Source organism: Myiozetetes cayanensis, unplaced genomic scaffold, assembly GCF_022539395.1.
Source record: "Myiozetetes cayanensis isolate MyiCay16 unplaced genomic scaffold, myiCay2020 scf10, whole genome shotgun sequence".
In the NCBI taxonomy this organism is placed as follows: Eukaryota; Metazoa; Chordata; class Aves; order Passeriformes; family Tyrannidae; genus Myiozetetes; species Myiozetetes cayanensis.
Genome location: NW_026086605.1, coordinates 1,681,251 through 1,700,077, shown reverse-complemented (window position 1 = coordinate 1,700,077; position 18,827 = coordinate 1,681,251).

The following is an 18,827-nucleotide window of genomic DNA, read 5'->3' as shown; positions in this document are numbered from 1 at the left end:
GCAGATCTCTGAGCCCGCTGCCCATGCAGGGCCAGCACCTCCCTGGCAGCAGCAATCACATTAAACCTCCCTCACCCAGAGCAACTGAGCAACCTGCTCTGCTGGAAGATGCCCCTGCCCTCGGCAGGGGGTGGAACTGGGGGAGCTTTAAGGTCCTTTCCAACCCAAACCACTGTGAATGAACTGTCTCACTGATCTATCCTCCCTCTGACACACCAGAAAGTGCTTTTCAATCCTGCCTCAAAGCTCGAATGATGAAACTCGATGAGAGACCCGGCAAGCCTCGGGCTCTTGCTTTGCACAACAAACCCCAGGATCGAAACAGGCTGGATATTTGACTTCCCAGGGAAAGCAGCTCCTCAAGATTCCTCAGACAAGTTAATTCCGGCTTTGAGCTGAGATTGCACAGCTGCAGGTTAATGGAGACCTCAACAGGTAATCAGTGCTGAAGGAATGAGCCTCCTGCAGCTCAGCCTTCCACAAAACTGATGTTCCAGCTGCAGACAGGCCAAGTTTGGCTGCCTGAGAAATGTGCTACCCAGCCGCCTCTGAAACTTTTAATATTTGATTTTGCAGCTTTTCAAGTGTTTCTTTAAAGCTGTTGATTAAAGACTGTGTTTAGGCTCCTGCTGATATGTCTTTCCATTCATTCAGTGTGTAAAAAGGATGGAATTCTATTTTTCTGTGGCTGGTTTTTTAACCCACTAAAGCTCAACAACATAACAAGCACACTGGAGAAATCTTTGTTAATCTTCTAAAGAATTAATGTGTTGTGTGCTATATATATATATATATAAAAATACACACAGAGCCTCCATGCCTACGAATGTTTTTGGGGATGTTTTTCTCTCCTCCTGGAAGTCTATTTTTTTTTTTTTTCTGAACTCAGTATTAATCTCCCTGTGTTTTACAGAGCAAATAAAACCCCTAGCAGATGGCTGGCCAAGGCTATTACAGGCTGTCATTGCTTTCCACACCCACTTGTCCCTCCAGATTAGGAAATACGACTGAAGAGCTGGTTTTCCTCCTGCACAGATGATGCCTCACAGTTATCTTCAGCTCCTCCCTGAGCACTCTGCTGCCATTCCATGAGGGTGCTTTGCTCTCCTTTCCCAGGGAAGGAAAATGGAAGTTTTAAAGATGTACTCCTGCTCAGGGCACAGTGGAGCGCAGCATTTCACCACACAAATAAAATCTGGTTGTGACAGAACTTGGAGAAAAATCACATTTATGCCCAAAAATAGTAGTTTGCCCCAGAGCCAAGGGTATATCGTGCCCACAGCCAACTGGAGACTGCCATCTCCCCTGACTTATTCATTTACAGAATGGACACACAGGTGGCTGTAACCAGACTCAGGGATTTCTCACCAACCAGGCATTTGTCTCCTCCTTTCCTACTCCTTCCTCCTCCCTGCCTTGCAGGACATTGAAGCAGCAGATGCACATCCAGTGTGGGGGGAAAGCCCTCAGGTGCTTTGGGAGTGGATGTGACATCTCTGTCCCAGCCTGAGCAGCAAACTGAGGTGCCAGGCTCAGTTACTCAGTGTTAAAGGAGCGTGGATGGTGCCACCCGAAGGCAAACCTGCTTTGGGTTTGTCATCAGTAACAGAGATGGATTTCCAGTCGGGTCCTGTTTGCCAGGACTGTGTTCCCAGGCAGTCACTGCAGATGATGTCACATTCTAACCTGTCCTTTCAGCTGACAGCTTAGGGAGTGGCTCCATCTGTCATTTTATGCACAGATTTATACACGAAGCATAATTTAACCCTTCTTTTTCAGAGTGCTCTGAGTGCTGTTTGTTAATTTTAGCACACACAGCAGGGCTGTAAGTCCTGGGAATGTTACAACTGCTCCAGCTCAGGCCTTGCTCCACAGAAAACACACAACCTTTCTGGCTGCTGGACAGTGCTGGAAGCTTTGGGTAACTCTGCTGTCAGTGGGACAAACCAAAGGGTGATCAGTCCCTGCTGCCCCCAGGTTGCTGCTGGTTTCTGCATCACCACGCAGTAACTCAGTGTTTACTGGGAGGTAAGAGCTGCCCAACTGCCCTCAGGTGCTCTCTCCTCCTTGTATTTATCTTTTCCCAGTCAGACAGTTTTAAAATCCGAGGTACTGTGTCACTGCCAGGGGTTGGTGAATGTGTGGGTCTGTAAATTATCTGAATGTGTTTTCACTGTGTAATTCCAGCAGCCCTGAAGGGATCCTGAAAACTCTGGGAACAGTTTCACCCGGGGGAATGGCAAGGGCAGCTGTCAGCAAAAGACTGTGCTCTAGAGGAACTCAGGGGTGTGATGGCTAATGAAAATAATTTAAAATATTTCTTCTGTCTTTCTCCACATTGCAACCCTTTTGCTGTCACAGACCCCATACAAATTAAGGACTAACCACCTCCAGTTTGACCTAAAACTTAGATTTTTACTTTAAAGAACTGTCTTTGATCCAAAGAAATGCAAGAGTGTATTTGCAACAGATTTGGAAACCAGACTGAGATACAATGTCAGAATTAGAAGGAAATGGGAGCTTTTTCCCTTTTTCCTAATTTTTTCTTTCTTTTTTTCTTTTTTTCTTCCTTTCCCCCCACCCCAACATCAGTTCCACAGCTACAGCTTACAAAAGCGGTGCAAAATGAAAGAGCTGGAATAATCAGACTAGAGTGGGCTTCCCCAGTGAATTTTTCAGCAGGAGGATTAAGTACATGTATAAACACTTTCAGAATTAGCTCCCAAACGCCAGATGGAAAAGTAATTGCAGTCAGTGTGGAACGCTGTGCTCCAAATCACCGATATATCTTTAAGTCAGGGTTACAACAGGCACCTTTCATTTGCATTTTTTATCTCAGCTGGGATCTCCCCGGGCTTTATCATGCTCGGTGATGATGAATCACAAGCAGTGAAGGACAGGGTTTAAATTCCCTTTCAAATATGCCATTGACAGGGTGAGTGATAAGGCAGGGAAAAAAGGGATGTTTTTTTGCTTCTGAACTGAGCAGACTCATCTGGGAAGAGCAAAGTGACAACTAAATATGCCATTTCCCAGTGCCACTCTTAGAGTGACTTTCCAGAACAGAACCATACTTGAACTTGAAAGCAAAAAAAAAATATCTCTGCCGAGTAATACGTGGTAAACAATGTGATTTTAACTACAGCTCATTAGGGTTTGTTTACTGTGTCAGGAAGGGCCCAGGAGACACAGCCTGGCCTGAGGCTCATCAAAGCTGCTGGGTAGATTGGCACTGATTTTAATGGGCTAAAAATAATCCCTTGCAAGGCATGTGTTTTAAAAATTTAAGGTGTGCTTTTCGATTGCTTTGGTAGCAAACAGATTTCTCACTTGCACGGTTTTCTAGACCCAAAAGACTTGAGAATAATCCTAATGGAGCTGAGTTTAGTGACAGGTGCTGCAAAAGAAATTAAAACCTTGAGCAGCTGAAAGACAATTCTGACTCGCTTTCATGTGCAGAAGGTCACTAAAGTGAATTTGAAGCTGCTGTGATAGAAGTGGTTGGCTTTTAAGTAAGAACCTGACACAAAGTAGAGTTTGACAGGGAGTGTCAAACGATTTCTGCAGAGCTCAAAACACTCATTTCTGATTATTATGGGAGAAAAGTATCGTAAGAATATGGAAGTGCTTCTTCAAAGTCAGCGAAATAAGCTTTAATATTTTCGGCTCATCCACGCAATAAATGCCAAGCAACTTCCACTCTGGAATTCCAGCAGAGGAGAGGAGGCCGACAGCAGCTCAGCAGAAGATAACACGAGCTGAAGGGAATGTTTTTGATAACAGTCGTGGCCTTTAAAGCTCTAGGGACGCTCCAGAAAGATAACATCAGCTCTTAGGAAGTGTTTGACTTCAAAGCAATTGCTGTCACACAAACCCGAGAAGCGGGGATCCCAGTTCTCTATCTTGCCCAACTGGGTAGTTTGGAGCTGCTATCGCTGCACAAGACCCTAAAGTCATGTTCCCAGTGTCCCACCAAGGGGGAAATGTCCCCACCTGAAATATCCCCGAGTGAAAATCACCACACAAAATATCCCCATGGCAACGGGAGAAGCTGGAAAGCAGAACACACTCCACTGTCACACAGGCTGCACCTCATTCTGGCTCGTCCTCAACCGTGAAAGGCCAATGCCTGAAGGCTGAAATGAGCAGTTTTTTCCCTCTTTGCCGGTCTTGCTCCAGCTGATGGATCCCGAGCCCTGTCACAGCCAGCTGCTGCTTTCACCTGCCTGCAGGCTTTCTCATCATTATTTTTCTTTTGCCAGTAGAAACTTGAGTTTTTCCTATCTTCTCCCTCATTGCCCAGTTGCTGGGCAAAAGTTACGAGGTAGGGGTGCACCCCCTGAGGGAAGAATAAAATATAAAACAGTGACATGCAAAAAAGAGTGATTTCAGTTCCAAAAAGAATTTGATAGAACTGAGAATTTTTCCTGTTTTGGTACACATTACTCTTAGCTTTTGTCCAGCTACTGGGCTAGGAGGGCCAGCGCAAGCTGCTGACACAGAACTGCATCACTGACATTTGTGTGCACTCCCAAAAACTCTCAGTGTCTACATTGGAAGGACTTGGATTCTTCTGCTCTCTTTCCCTCATTTAGCAGTGTTAATGATTCCTTCTCTCAGAAATACGGAGGATTATCTCAGGGTTTGCAAAATACACTTAACTTTCAGGCTGCTTGAACCAGCGTCCTAAAGGGTGTAAGAAAACAGGAAGGGATCAAAAAAAAAAAAAAAACAGTAATTACAAAAGCCCGGGCTATTACAGGGCTTTTTAAAAAGAAACAAAACTTCTGTGAGCATCACTCTCTGTCTGGACTTTAATTAGGGCTCTGTTTAAAGCATATCAAAGAACAGATGGTTTTCAACATTAATAGGCAGCTTGGAACTCTCTCAGTACCAGTCAGCCAGCTCTGAGCTGGTGTCCCCAGGAAGCTCAGGAGGACAGAGTTTAAGGTCACACCACCTGTCCCTAATGCAGATTTGTTCCTAATCTGTGAAAAATGCCATCTAGGAATAGAGAAATATCAAGAGAAGAGGCAAAGTACTGGGTTGATGTAACTGGGACTTCCAGGTTTTTCCATGCTGAGGCCATGCACGTCCCCCCTCCCAGTGCAGGAGCTCAGGAATTTATAGAGCCCATATGAATGAGATGGCAGAACTCTCTTCTTTTGAAAGACATCAGGTGTGGGACTTTGGAGCAAACTCTACCTCAAGTACAAACCCTTAATTCCAGGATCCTTTCCTGGGCTCTGCATCTCATCCCTGGGATGGAAGGAATCTCAGAAGAAGCACCCAGGTTCAATACCTTGAGAACAAGGAGTTGCACTTGGACTTTACTTGTCCTTAGCAGGTACAAACTGCATTGCTGAGCTATACTAATGACCCTCTGGGTTTAATCCCTGTATTATCCACTAACTTTGTAGGAAAGTTCTCTCTGAGTTCAATCCCCGTTCCCTTAGGTGAAAATTCTTACTCCAGGATTTTTTATTGGGCTCTGACTTTGGTGCTACATCAGAACCACCTCCCTCTACCCTTCAAAATCCTGCAGACCAGAGTGGAAATTCTCAGCACCAAACAATTTCTCCCAACATTAATCTGAAAAGGTTCAAGCCAAGGACTCAAAAATCTCAGAGCAAATGTTGAATCCAACATTTCTGCTCACCCACCTTGGGGTTTGAGCCTGTGACTGATGCAGGTCCCTGGGAACTGTGTCATTTCTGGGTGCTTACATATTGGAGGGGGGTGTAGATGGCACATGTGCCCCATGCAGGTGTGGTTGGCATGTCCCAAATCAATATTAATGCAGGCACAGAAAGAGTATTTTTGCACATTATTGGCATTGTGAGCAGCACAACAGGAAACAGATAAACCAACATGAAGATGGAAGAGCAAAAATCTACAGGGAATACCATCATGAGATTTCACTAGGAGATTTGGTAGTCAAATTTAGAGCTGTAAATGCCATTATTTCCTGTTGTCCTTTATTTTTGTAATTATTTTCAGCTCCAAGTCAGATTTTAAATGGGCTTCATTGATTTAATTACTGTTCAGTGTATCCAGTTTTGCTTAGAGAATCATAAAGTGATTTGGGCAGATGGGGCCTTAAAGATTATCCAGTTCCAGCTCCCCTGCCATGGGCAGGGACACCTTCCACTGTCCCAGGTTCTCCAAGCCCTGTCCAACCTGGCCTGGGACACTCCCAGGGCTGGGGCAGCCACAGTGCCAGGACCTCCCCACCCTCCCAGGGGAGGATCCTTCCCAGTATCCAACCTGAACCTGCTCTGAACGCTGATTGTTGATTAATTTTGGTTCATTGCCTTGAGAGGGACATGGGAGCAGGGTTTGGATGAAGACTTTGGCTCACAAAAACAGGTGACCACACCGTGATGAAATCCTCACCTCATTGGTGCCTCCCAACCCCCAAACTGCCAATTCCAACATGTTCCTGCTCTGGACTCAAACCAGAACCACATCCCAGCAGTGACAGGCAGCAATAACAAAGCTGCTACAGGCACTCCTTCCTCTAAAATTGGAAAATAACAACAGAAATCGGACTTTGACTGATTTCCCTGAAATGAATAAAAATCCTGATGGCTTGGAAATGTAACAATATACAGCTTTGGAGCTGTGCATTTATTTAACTGGGCAAACCCAGGGTTCTTAACCTTTAGAGGGAAACAGAAAATACTTTAGTTTTCAAGGTAAACTCATGAAAGGCAGTATTTAAGACTTAAACACCTAACCTTTTTTGCTACAGTGATGCCATAGTGGTATATATATACTATAATGATATATATACTATAGTGATATATACCACAAATTTCAATTTGTTCCATTTGCTGATTCTGACTCTCTTTTCTGTAAGCTGTGTAGACTGCACCATCTTAGAGACTGGTTTTTTATATATAGATACAGGAAAGAGATTTATCCATATTTAGATTTTTGGCCCCTAATCCTATGTCCTAGCAAAGCAATGACCAGGCATTTCTGTGACTGGAATTTACCTTGCATTTAACAATAAACCAAAGTGTATTAACTGGCTTCAGGTGATCCTAATCACTTCTTTTAATAGTTAAATATGCCAGATGGGCATTTTCCCTTCTGAGAGCTGAGACTGTTATTGCTGGTAATGTGCACAGCCAGTCCCAGCAGCCTGGTGAGCACCGATGCTTTAATGAAGTATTTGAAAAGGAGCGCTCTCAGAGAAGCCTTTCTGCTTTCCTCAGGGCTCAGAGGGAAATGCTGACGTTTGACATTAAAAGCTGCCATCAAACAGCTGAACATTGTACCATAAATCTGCTTTTGTGCCTGGAAATGGCCAGCTCTGTCGTGTTTCAAGGTCACTTGCTGCCTGAGTGGGCTGCTGTGTGGTTAACTGAGCTGCTCGTGTTCCAGTCACAGCAGGGCTGGGCACACGAGTCCTTGCCTGCCCTTTTTGCTGCTCGCTGGAGCTCTGGGGGTCCGTCTGAGTCCTTGCCTGCCCTTTTTGCTGCTCGCTGGAGCTCTGGGGGTCTGTCTGAGTCCTTGCCTGCCCTTTTTGCTGCTCGCTGGAGCTCTGGGGGTCTGTCTGTGCCGCCGTGGCAGGGGATGAGAAATGGAGCCCAACAGGTGGCAGGGTTGCTGCTGGCAGCCCGTTTGTTATCATTAGCTGGGAGGAGGAGCACGGGGTTCAAGTGAAATAAATTTCAAAATAAAGTGCTGGGGCTCCAATCCCCTGACTTTGACACGATTCTCAATTTAAGCAAAGCCTCACAGTAACCATTCATTAAGTTCCTTGCCTGGAGTTTTTCTCTGTATATACATTTGCAAAACATTAAACTGATATGGTATCTGTTTAGAATGAAAAAGGAGAGAGTGATTCCTTCCTTCCCTTCCAGAGTAAATCAAGAGGAAGGCAATCACTGACACTGAGTTACATCAGACTGAGACTAAAGACATGCAGCAAACACATCAGTTTTTAGCACACTGGAGATAAAATCCACCTGGTAGGAATTTTACTGATGTTAACAAAAGACACTCAACCCTGGTAAGTATGATGTAACACACTAAGCCCTTGACCCAGAAAAAGCAGAATTAACCAGCCTTCTAGGCCATATTTTCATCTGAATCGTGCTAAAATCATCAGACAGAGTTTTGCATTTATTTTCCTTCCTTTTTTTTAAGCCTCGCAGTTGCAAATAAGCAAATACTTCGCTCATATTTCCCTTCACTTATAATTGCAAGTGGCAATAACGACACTGGAATGACCTCAGGGTGAATATATGCCAAGTGTACAGGCAGGCAGGAGTGGCATCCTTTGGAAAATAAAGATCATTTCATCCTCCTGTGCTCCCTCAGGTCCTTCAGGGAAGTGCAGAGGTTTCTCCCCCCGTGTGTCCCCAAGGAGGGGACAGAGAGCAAGGCTTCACATCCTCCCAGCACCACGGGGGGCTGAGCCGCAGCCCAGAGTTTTGAGGGTGGATCAGCAGAAAACAACACCCCTCACACAGCCCTTAACAGAGTCACTCCCACCCCGCACCTGAAGAGAGCAGCAAGAGGAAAATGCAGCCCGTGACCACCACAGGACAGCAGAGCTGCTTTGGGCAGCTATCTGATGTAAATGGCATGGTGTTGTTTGTGACGCTGTCAGAGGAGAAAACAGGACCCTCACTGGCACAGGCAGGTGGGGAGTTTATCAATCCACAGTCACAGGATTGCCTGTAAATAAACTACAGGAACGTGAAGATGGAGCTAACAGAAGATTGAGAAGCTGGTGTGTGGTCACTTTGCTGCACTGACTGCAGCAGGGTGGGCTAAAGATGGGTTTCTGATGAGACACCACCCCTGTCTGCTTTAATCGAGTGCTGTCTCCACAATAACCTGTGCAATTCCAGCAAAGCAGGCAGTGGAAGAGAGCAACACCAAATGGGTTTGGAAACCAGCCACTACTCCATAATTCTCCAGCTGCACCCCACAGCCTCGATGCCAACCTGCAAAATGCCCAAGTCACCTGAGAAATCCAGGCTGCTCGCTCCGTGTTCTTCCCCTTGCTAAGTCCACTGCAGCTGTGAATCCACTGCTGGAAACCTCTCCCTCCTCCTGGACTCATTAGCATGCTGGGGTGGTTGGGATGTCAGCAGCAGGACATGCAGTAGATGAGGAGTTCAGAGAGAATCGGGGAGAGGGCACTAAACGAGCTGTCACGAGTGGCACAAACATCCATTACAGCAATTCCCTACTGCCCTAAATCTCATCCCCCAGGCTGTAATGACACTGGGGTACATCAGCATCATTATCCAGGATAGTTTGCTGACACTGTTTCATTTTAATATCTTCTTCTATCACGTGGTCTGGGCTTTGGGGCAGCTTCCCACTTTTTGCTGCTTTGGGATAACACGACGCTTTCTTCAGTACTTAAAATTTGACTGCAAGTCAAAGCAGCTCAGTGGGGTTAGAGACCTGCTTAAAATTGTTCCTGAACGAGGAATTCTCATATTTCATTCACAATAACTTCATTCTTTAGGCCCAGGCTGAGCTTAAATAGAATCCCTGAGCCCAGAGCTGAGGGTACAGGTCCCAGGTGAGGCTGGTTGGTGTCTCTAAGGCTCTTTAGTGCCCTCAGGATGGTGACACACACAGTTCTGTTTTAATCACTCTCCACTGCCCTGATCTGCTCTTTTTTTGCAGGAGGTGAAAGGTGGAGGGGAGGGAGAAGGGGTGACACAGGCTGTGCATGTGTTCCTGCAGGTGGCAGAGCACTGGTGGAAGTTACACACGAACTCACCCGTTGCAGAAAGGACAGGAGCAGTCAAAAGAGAGAAGTGAAGCTGGTCTGGGATGTACTTTTTGATCTTTGTGCTCTCACATCAGGGAGTCACAGCTGCAGGTTATAAGGGCACCCATACAAGATGTGACTGCCACTGAAGCCCCAGTGAGGGAGACTTCACCCCCTCTCTGGACAAGCTGTTCCAGTGCACGCTCACTGCCCAGGAGGTTTTTCCTGCTCTTCAGGTGGAAGGTGCTGTGTGCCAGTTTCTGCACATTGCCCCTTCCTGGGCTTAACAGGAAAGAGAATTCAAAGAGCAGAGTAGTGCTCAGAAAGGGGATGCTGGTTGTTGGCACAGCCCATGGGTACTTTACAGCCAACTCCTCTGGTGGGTCAGGGCACTGAGCACAACTGGAGTCACCCTGGAAGGGCCAAGCTGCTGTTTGAAAGTGCAGTTGTTGCTCCCACAGAACCAGCAGGACTGAAAAAGAAGTTTAGGCTGAACTCCTTCTCAGAGCTTCATTTAGGAAGGGGATTGAAGGTGCTGTAAAACTGCCTGATTCTTTCTCATGAATTAAGTTTGTATTTAACAGGTTGGATTTTTAGTGCTGTCACTTTGTACTGGTAGGTTTATAGTTTTATGATTCAGCTGCACTGGAGAGGAAACATCACCCGTGCTGACTGGTAATATTAGAAGCTGTACTTTCCCCACCAGTGTAAACATATTTGGGTGACAATTTTTATTTCCAAACAGTTTAAGGACCTTATTCTAATCCTTTAGTTATATTTTAATGAGGTATTTTGGATGAAGTTCAATCTTAATGTGTGTTGAGTTTGCTCTGTTAATTAGATCCCTTCCATCTATTTTATATCAATGTTTTGGATGTAATTCGATACTTTCTCCAAGAACACATTGCAACTACAACATCTTAAGTCTTCTGAGATAATAGAAATGTCACAATTTCATGTTGTGTATCAGATATAAATGGAGCTGTCATGCAATGTTCCATTCCTGACAAGAAACCAATAAACTAAGAGAAGAAAGAAGAAAAGAAAAACCATTTAAAAACCATCCAAAAGAAGGTGTGATTGATGGGCACATAACTGAGTTAGGGCTCCCATGAATAATGCTGGTTACACAACATGCCAAAAACCAGAATTTCAAAGGGAGTGATTTTATGATTAGATGTAAATTGTAATCAGGACCAGAATAGTTCCAGGAATTAAATGCTGCTAAGCACAGAAATGAAGAAACAGGATAACCATTCTTATTTTAAACAGGGGTTTGTTTTTCTTGGCACCATATTCTGTGACAGCTGTCCTGCCTTTAAAGTATGGATTTTATTTTTTTTTTAAATTGACAAGTGAAAAATCTCATTAAAACAAACCCCTACATGTGCTGCTGCTGATATTCCATGTTATTAAATCCGAAAGAACTTTTCAAAATCTGATTTAGTCTTCAGTAATTTACCACTCACACACTGGGTGTCTCGGGCAATAAAAGCATCTGTCGTTACTTTGCTTTCTGGAATGCCATGTTTGAACAGGGCTTTGCAACATGGGAAGTGCTCAGAGAGGTTTGCAGGTAAACCACTCGTTTCATTTCAACAAAATGAAAATGCGAGAAAACAATCAATATTTGAGCCCATAAAATGAATTTTGCCTTCTCCCAAAACACAAGTTGTCTGACAACATTAGTAGATATAAATGAGGTATTTGAGAGGGAAAATTCTCGAAATTTGGTTTTCCAGACCAACATGATGGAACAGTTGACACAGGCCATGTCCAAGCTTAAGAGTGCTGCACGTAGGGCACGTGCAGGCACACCAGGACCATGCAGGAGGAAGCATCTGCAGGTCAGCAGAATTTCACCCTGTGTTTCTTTCCTCACTGCTTGGAGTTAAAACTAAAGGAAGGAAAAAAAACCCCAACTTTTGGTTTCCCAAAGCATGCCAAGCCAGACCCAAATCCTACTGAAACACTAATAAACTAACTCCCATTCTCTTTCAGCTGACTTTCCACTTCTGATGTGATTAATCATCATTTGATACAGTACTTCTCACATTCAGCACTGGGCATGAAAAATAGCTCATTAATTTCTGCTCAAGCACACTCAAAAAGCCAGAATTAAAGCAAGATAGATAGATAGATAGATAGATATTTTTATATAATGGCAAATATCAGTAGAGCTCCCAAAAGCCATTGTTCAGAAGCAATGGATTTGGGGCTAATATTAGCATTTTCTAGCTTTGGAGGGAATGCAAGGGAGGGTCTTGCCAAGATAAACTCAAGGTTTGCTTTTATTGCTGGCAGGCACTGCTGGAGGCTCTGTTGTCAGGGCTGGAGTCCTGAAACACCTATCAGCAGAAAACTCTGCCCCAAGTCCTTAACTCAATGCTGTGCTGAAGGTGAAGCCCTTAATAACCTGCACTGCAATTCCCTCACTAAAGAGAATGTAACAAATTCCTTCCCCTCCTAAGGGAATCCTTTCTTGAAACTCAGCACAGAAAGGTAAAGACTGTGCAGTTCATTGTTATTTTAAAGGGCCCTCAAGGGAGCAAGCAGCGAGACATTTATCACCTTTGCATCGCAGGTTGCCACTGGCACATCAAGTTTACCAGTGGATAATGGGCAAGGCTGGACAGGAACACTCTTTATTTGTAGCAAGCCCTCGTTAAAACATTGCCAGCATGTTCTTGGAGCCACCAAAAAACTGCAGGGGACACAAAGGAAATTGTTACTATCCTTGTCTGTCCTCACAAGTGCTGGGTGTGACTCCTGGGGCTGATCAGATTCGAGGAGAGACTTTTCCCCCCTCTATGGGAATTTCTGACCACTCTCTTGGGTACCTAAAAAGACATTCATCCCGAGGGTCATGCTCTTCACACAGCCCTTTTCTGGGGAGCTCTGGAGGTGGTGGAGCTCTGTACCAAACCTTGGCAAGTGGCACATATTCACTGCACTTGGAACTCGGTGCATTCCTAAGGGATGCTTACAGAGATGACAAGCCATCTGTCCCTGCTCCTGCTGTTCTCTCTGCTTCCACGTCCATAAGCTGAGGCAGAAATAATGTTTTCAACTCAAAAGCCTAATTATGCTCTGTAAGTTGTAGATTTGCAATGACCAAATCCAGTTTGAACCAGACAGTCGGGTTTCTTCCATCAATCTGCCCACAGGGATTCCTTCTTCCCAGTACTGATGGCTGGCATGTGACTGCTCCAGGATTGGCATTTCCTGGGGTATAACATCACCAGGGCTGTGCTATGGACTCCTGCTCGTGGATCTCCCAGATTTGTGGTGATTTAACATTGTGCTGCACTGGCTGCTCCCTGCCAGTGGAAATTCCATCACAACAAATGTGGGGCAGCATAAAATAAACCCAACGTTGCAGAATATTGCTTGATTCCAAGGTGCTGCAAGGAAGCACTGGGGAGTTCCACGTGTGAGGAGCTGGGATGAAGAGCTGTACAAAGAAAATATGATTTCATTTCCCTGCAGACACGTGGGGAGTGGGTGCAGGCCCTGGCACAGGGTGCCCAGAGAAGCTGGGGCTGCCCCTGGATCCCTGGAAGTGTCCAAGGCCAGGTTGGATGGGGCTTGGAGTGACCTGGGCTAGTGGAAGGTGTCCCTGCCCACAGCAGGGTGCTGAGGAGTGTCCAGCTGCTTGCACAGACCAGTTTTCTGCAAGAGGTTTTGCAATTTTTCTCCCAAATCTATCCTTCATACTGTTTTTCTTAACAATTTTCAGCAGTTAAGGTATACTAAAAGCATAAACTTTTGCTTTCCTTCCCCCTTCTGCCATCAGCTTCAAAATCCTGACCCCTGGTAGTGAAAGCACAGGATCTTTCAAGTTTTCCTCAGGGCTGTGGCTGCGAGAGCACTGGTGTTGAGCTCACTGAATTAATGCCTGGCTTGAAACACTTCTGCCCTTCCTACAAACTTCCAAAGTTTCACTGGTGGCCAAGCTCAAACCCCCAGTGGTTTCAGCCTACAGATGATTTTAAACTTGTACTAAGCTGAGCCCTAATTGTTTTACCCTCAGTATTTGCAGTGCAACATCTGATGTGATTAGCTAGGCCATTAATTATCCTGCACTTTAATTATCAACCTCCTGCAGAAATACAAGGAAAGGTCAACGCACATCCAGTGAAAGTGGTACCTAACAAGATACATTCATCAGCAAATTAGGCACAATGTGAGTTCAGCACACATATGCAGTCTAAAGGACTTTGATTAGTGTGCTAATGGTATTTGGTGTTTTTTGCTAGGAATATGTGCTTGTAGTCAACAGGATATTGTCTGTCTAACACCTCCCATGGACTTCAGTGCACAAAAATCCCTAGATATTAGAACAAGCAAGCCAGGGTGAAGAGTGCAAAAGATGTTTGGTGATCAGTACAGTCAGTACAGGCACTGGTCATACCTGATGAGCTCTTGTTACAGATAACAACTGTTCCATGTTTTTACCTAAAATAATAGAAAAAGGCCTCTGGAATGTTCACACTTCTCACCTAAGTATTGTCACACACTCTGTTCTCTCCTGAGTGTTTCTTAGCTCAGGCTGTAAAACACAAGGACTCCTGGACCTGCATTTTTGTTCTAAAATGCTGTGGCATTTGCACCTAAACACTGCAGGGGCCAGTTTTCCTTGCAGCGTGTTTCCCTGTAGCTACACAGAGGCAACCCTTTTGTTTGGAGTGTTTTCTGTTTCCTTTTTCCCCTGGTGCTCCATTTTCCCTTTCCTTTAAGGATGTTTAACAATACAGCGTTGCAGTTTGTAAATATTTTTCGTAGAGTCATCCTTCTCCAACTTTACCTTTTCTTCTTTTCTCTTTAATCTCCCTCCCAATAGATCTTTGTGTATCTCCAAAGGCAGTAGACATTGTTATCTAACTAACTGCCCACACCTTATGTGTATCAGCAACATAAAAATATCAGAGTGGAGATGTGCCAGAAGCTTCAGCTGATAAGGTGATAATGCCAGTGCCTTTCCCATGGGTCAGATGTACACTAACAAACGTGGGTTGTTTTGATAAATACAGAAGGATAAAAGGGATATTTTGCAAAGTGTGGGCAACTTCACTCAGGGATTTGGGAACTGGCAGTTGCTGCCAGATAAAGCTCCCCAGGACCAGCCTTTCAGCAGTGCTGCTGGCCCAGGCTGTGTCCTGGTGGGCTCAGCAGAACCAGGAACTGAACCAGATTTAAAAAGCTCCTTGTTTCTTCTGCACTGCTTTTAACCCCAGCCCAGCTCACCAGGTGGCCTCACGGACACAGAGCAAAAGTGAAAGCAAGGACAGAGGCTCATAAGGGTGATGTTGCTACTTAAAATACGTCAAAACACCATCTGAGTGCTGGGAGAATTAATGAATAAGTTCAGCTCCAGTTAAAGCAGCCTTTTGAACACAGCGCAGATGCATTTCTCCCCTACCTTGGACCCTGCAGTGCCTGCTGCAGCTGGAATCTCGAACTTGGTGCCATTGAAAAGGAAGGCACCACCTCAAGGTCATATTAAAACTATTTTGGGGGCATGGTAAAGTAACTCAGAGTATTTCAGTTCAGTATATCTTCCAGGGTTTATAACTTGTGTAATTTCTCCTGGAGGAAAGGTTAGACTTAGGATCTATCATCAAAATGAAGGACAAGAGGCTGAAGGAGCAGCCCACGTGTGTTTGGCACTTCAGTATTGCATCTTCCAGCTTATGAGTAATCAAACTCCTGGGTGCACAGAGCAGTTTTGCACACATGGTTGAGCTCAGGAGGAGAACCAAAGCCAGTCTATTTATTCCTGCTCCAAAGCTTACCTGGTTTCCAGGGCAGAGAGGTGATTGTCCTCTTTGCAAATCAAGCATTCACGTTCCAGGACAGATGCCTCTTCCACCCTCAAAGCCAGGACCTGTCCAACAGGTGCCTCCTTGCATAGACATGGAATATGTACATATTTATATCTATCTATTAGTCCTGTGGTCGCTCAGTTCAGGTTGTAGTTTTTGTTCCTAGCTCTTTTGACACTACTGTCAGACACCCCTGTTTTCCAAGTGTGCTATCTCCTGAGAGATCACTCAATATGAGGTGTCACCACATCTCAGTCAATAAACCTCCATCATGACCCCATTAGCAAAGGAGCTCCCAGTGGCTAAACCCACATATATTTGTGCAAAGGACGGCCTGAAAAGCAGACCCAATCTTATTTACTAACAGAGCTCATACCTGAACAAAAAACGGTCTCTTAACAAATCATTTAGCCAAGACCTTTTGCAGAAATGCTGCCACCTTCCTGACAGAGTTCTGGAGGTGATTTGTCTCTCCTCTCCAGATCCAGCTCCTGTTTTGCACTCAGCAGCACTGTCAGTATTTTCTCCACTGAGGAGCTGAGGGATAAAAAACAGAGAGAAGGGATTTGTCCCGACTGAGCTGAGCTCTTTGTATTGGCAGGAATCTGAGCTCTGTCTGTCCCTCCCAGCCCTTCCACTGCTCCCTCCCACACCACTTTAGACCCTCCCTGGAGGCTGCTGGAGCTCGTTATTTAGACATTCAGAGCTGGATTTTCTCAGTCCTTGGTGCAGACAGAAAAGCTGGGGAAAGGACAATCATATCTCTGCAGAGAGCACCCTGAATCCTCTCAGCTACAAACAGATGAACAACTAAATGATTCACAACACCCAGAACAAGCCTTGGCTTAGGAAAACTTGACTTCAGACTACACTCAAGCGAGCTACTTCTAGTTTGTGAGTAAACTCTTTCCCTGCTCATGCACTCAGAGCAGTCTGGAGCATAAATATTCCTTCAGGTGTATTCATGAGGCCATTTTAACAAGAACACTTTTTTTTTGGCAGAGGGAGATACAGGGTCAACTGCTTGGTTTCTTCTCCCCTCAGGCCTTTGTTCTCCATTACCATCTCTTAAACAGACACACTCCACTTCTGACTGCCTGCATTTACACAGATCTGAAGCTGGTTTATTGGTATATAAAAGGTGTTCCTTTTGCAGCCTCCATAGGTAAAGGAAGCCTGCAGAGTGCTATATTTTAAGAAGCACTGAGCTGAAAGCACCACTCCTGATGCACACTGGAGAACTGCATCTCACCTTCCACACACTGCCCCACACGAAGTCCTTGTACCCTCCCAGCAGCTCAGCTGAGCACTGGGAGCAAAGCCTGCTCAGCTCACTCCAAATTCCCACTGCAGGAATTAGACAAAGACTTGGCACTTTGGCTTCTGCCACAAAGGGCACAGCAGATCATGCTTTTCTGTCCACAGGTGGGTTTACAGCTGGGAATAAACCCTCAAGGTGCAGATGATGAGTGCTGGGTGATGGTTGTGCTGCCAGGCAGGACCCAACTGTGGAAATGCTGAGGCCCAGCAAGCCTGTCTGTAATTGTGTTTACACTGGAGAGGTTCCGTTAGCCTTTGGGATGTTAACCCTCATTTACAATTGGGAAAATCAGACAGAAATCTAAAGCCAAGCTTAAGGTTTTGTACAACAAAGCCCTCCTATTGAATCCAAGTAGCTACCAATGATTGTCACCGTTTCAGTTAAACACAGGCACACCAGGAAATGGGAACAGGCACATGAAATGATATTTCCTATTTTTAAACATATCCTAATTCAAAGGCATGATTAAAAATAATAGTCCAGTAATGCTCAGCTTGGTCAGAGAAATGCAGCTCTGCAAAGGGCTGCTCTCCAACACCCACTCCTCTAATATATGAACATCCAACCCAGGAGCACCCTGGCACTGGCATTTTTTAGGAAAAATGAAATCTTAGATCTCATTATTCATCACAAGAAAAAAAAAATCACCTACAGAAAGAAATCAGGGAGAATATTATTATGGAAATAGCATTTTAGACAGTTTGTAACACGTCTGTCCTGCTGCAGACCAAAGTTATAAATATTAACATAACATTCCTTGGGAAAGGACCAGAAAAACTCTAGCAGAGTTACTGGGAATTTTCTGGGTTATGCCAGGCATCTCCCAGCACAGGGAGAAATTATTTGAGTGTGCTACTTTTATGAACAGATGTGTGAGGAGGTTTGTTCCCAGGGGATAGAAACATTCCTGCTGATGGAAGCAGTGGCTCCTGGAACGGTAGGAGAGGAGCAGGGGATAGAAAGTTTTCCAAAAGAAAAAAGTCTTCCATGAAAGATTTCATTTCATCCAAATGGGGATCTTTTGGGAAGGTGCTGGATTTCTTAGGGATGCTCTGATTACTTCATAAAAATTTCCACCTGGAAATTAATTTTCCACACGAGGCCTCAATGCAAAACTGGGCTGGATCAGAGTGTGAACTGGCACGTGAAAGGAGCATCCAGACAGGTGTGACCTTTCACTGGACAGTGATTCCTTTATCATTCTCCTAGGTTGTTTCTCATTTCCAATTTACCCTGTACACTGTCCTTGGTGCCCTTCACTTCTTCTGGGGCTTTGGGGACCACCCCATCAACCTTTGGTTCCTGCACGTGTTCTCTCCTGGAATGCTCTGAGCATAAAGAGCTCATGGAAGAGAAGACACAGTCTGAGCACTTCCATCCCACAGTGAATTTGCACTTTAACAGATGTGCAGATACAGACTAAGATGAACACATTACACAGCTGCTTACCTGAGAGCAGTGCCCACCCTGCACACAGCTGGGCCCCCACAGGAGGAGTGGGAACACACTTGGCTTTCTGGCACTTGCACCAAACAAAGCACCTGCAGATCTTCCTCAATGCCTTCAGACACTGTCAGGGCAGATCCCCCCAGGTCCAAAGGGGGGGTTGGGCTGGGCCAGAGCAGAGCAGGGAGAAGGCAGCCTGTTCTGAGGATGCTCCAGAGCCCACTGGCAGGACGGTGTTAACTGCAGGAATATTGATCTGAGCGGCTCAGCCAGCCCCTGCTGCTGCAATGAAGGGACCAGCTCACCACACACTAAGGGTGGCTGACAGAGATCTTCTGCTTTTTAAAAAAAACCCTTCTGGATGATCTTTTTTTCATTTTTTTTTTAAATGTTTCCAAAGGGAGCTCTTTGCCAGGCAGGGACCCCAAGGAACAGCATTTCTCACCCCCCCACATGATGTCAGTGCTCCTTGGTGCTGCTGTGC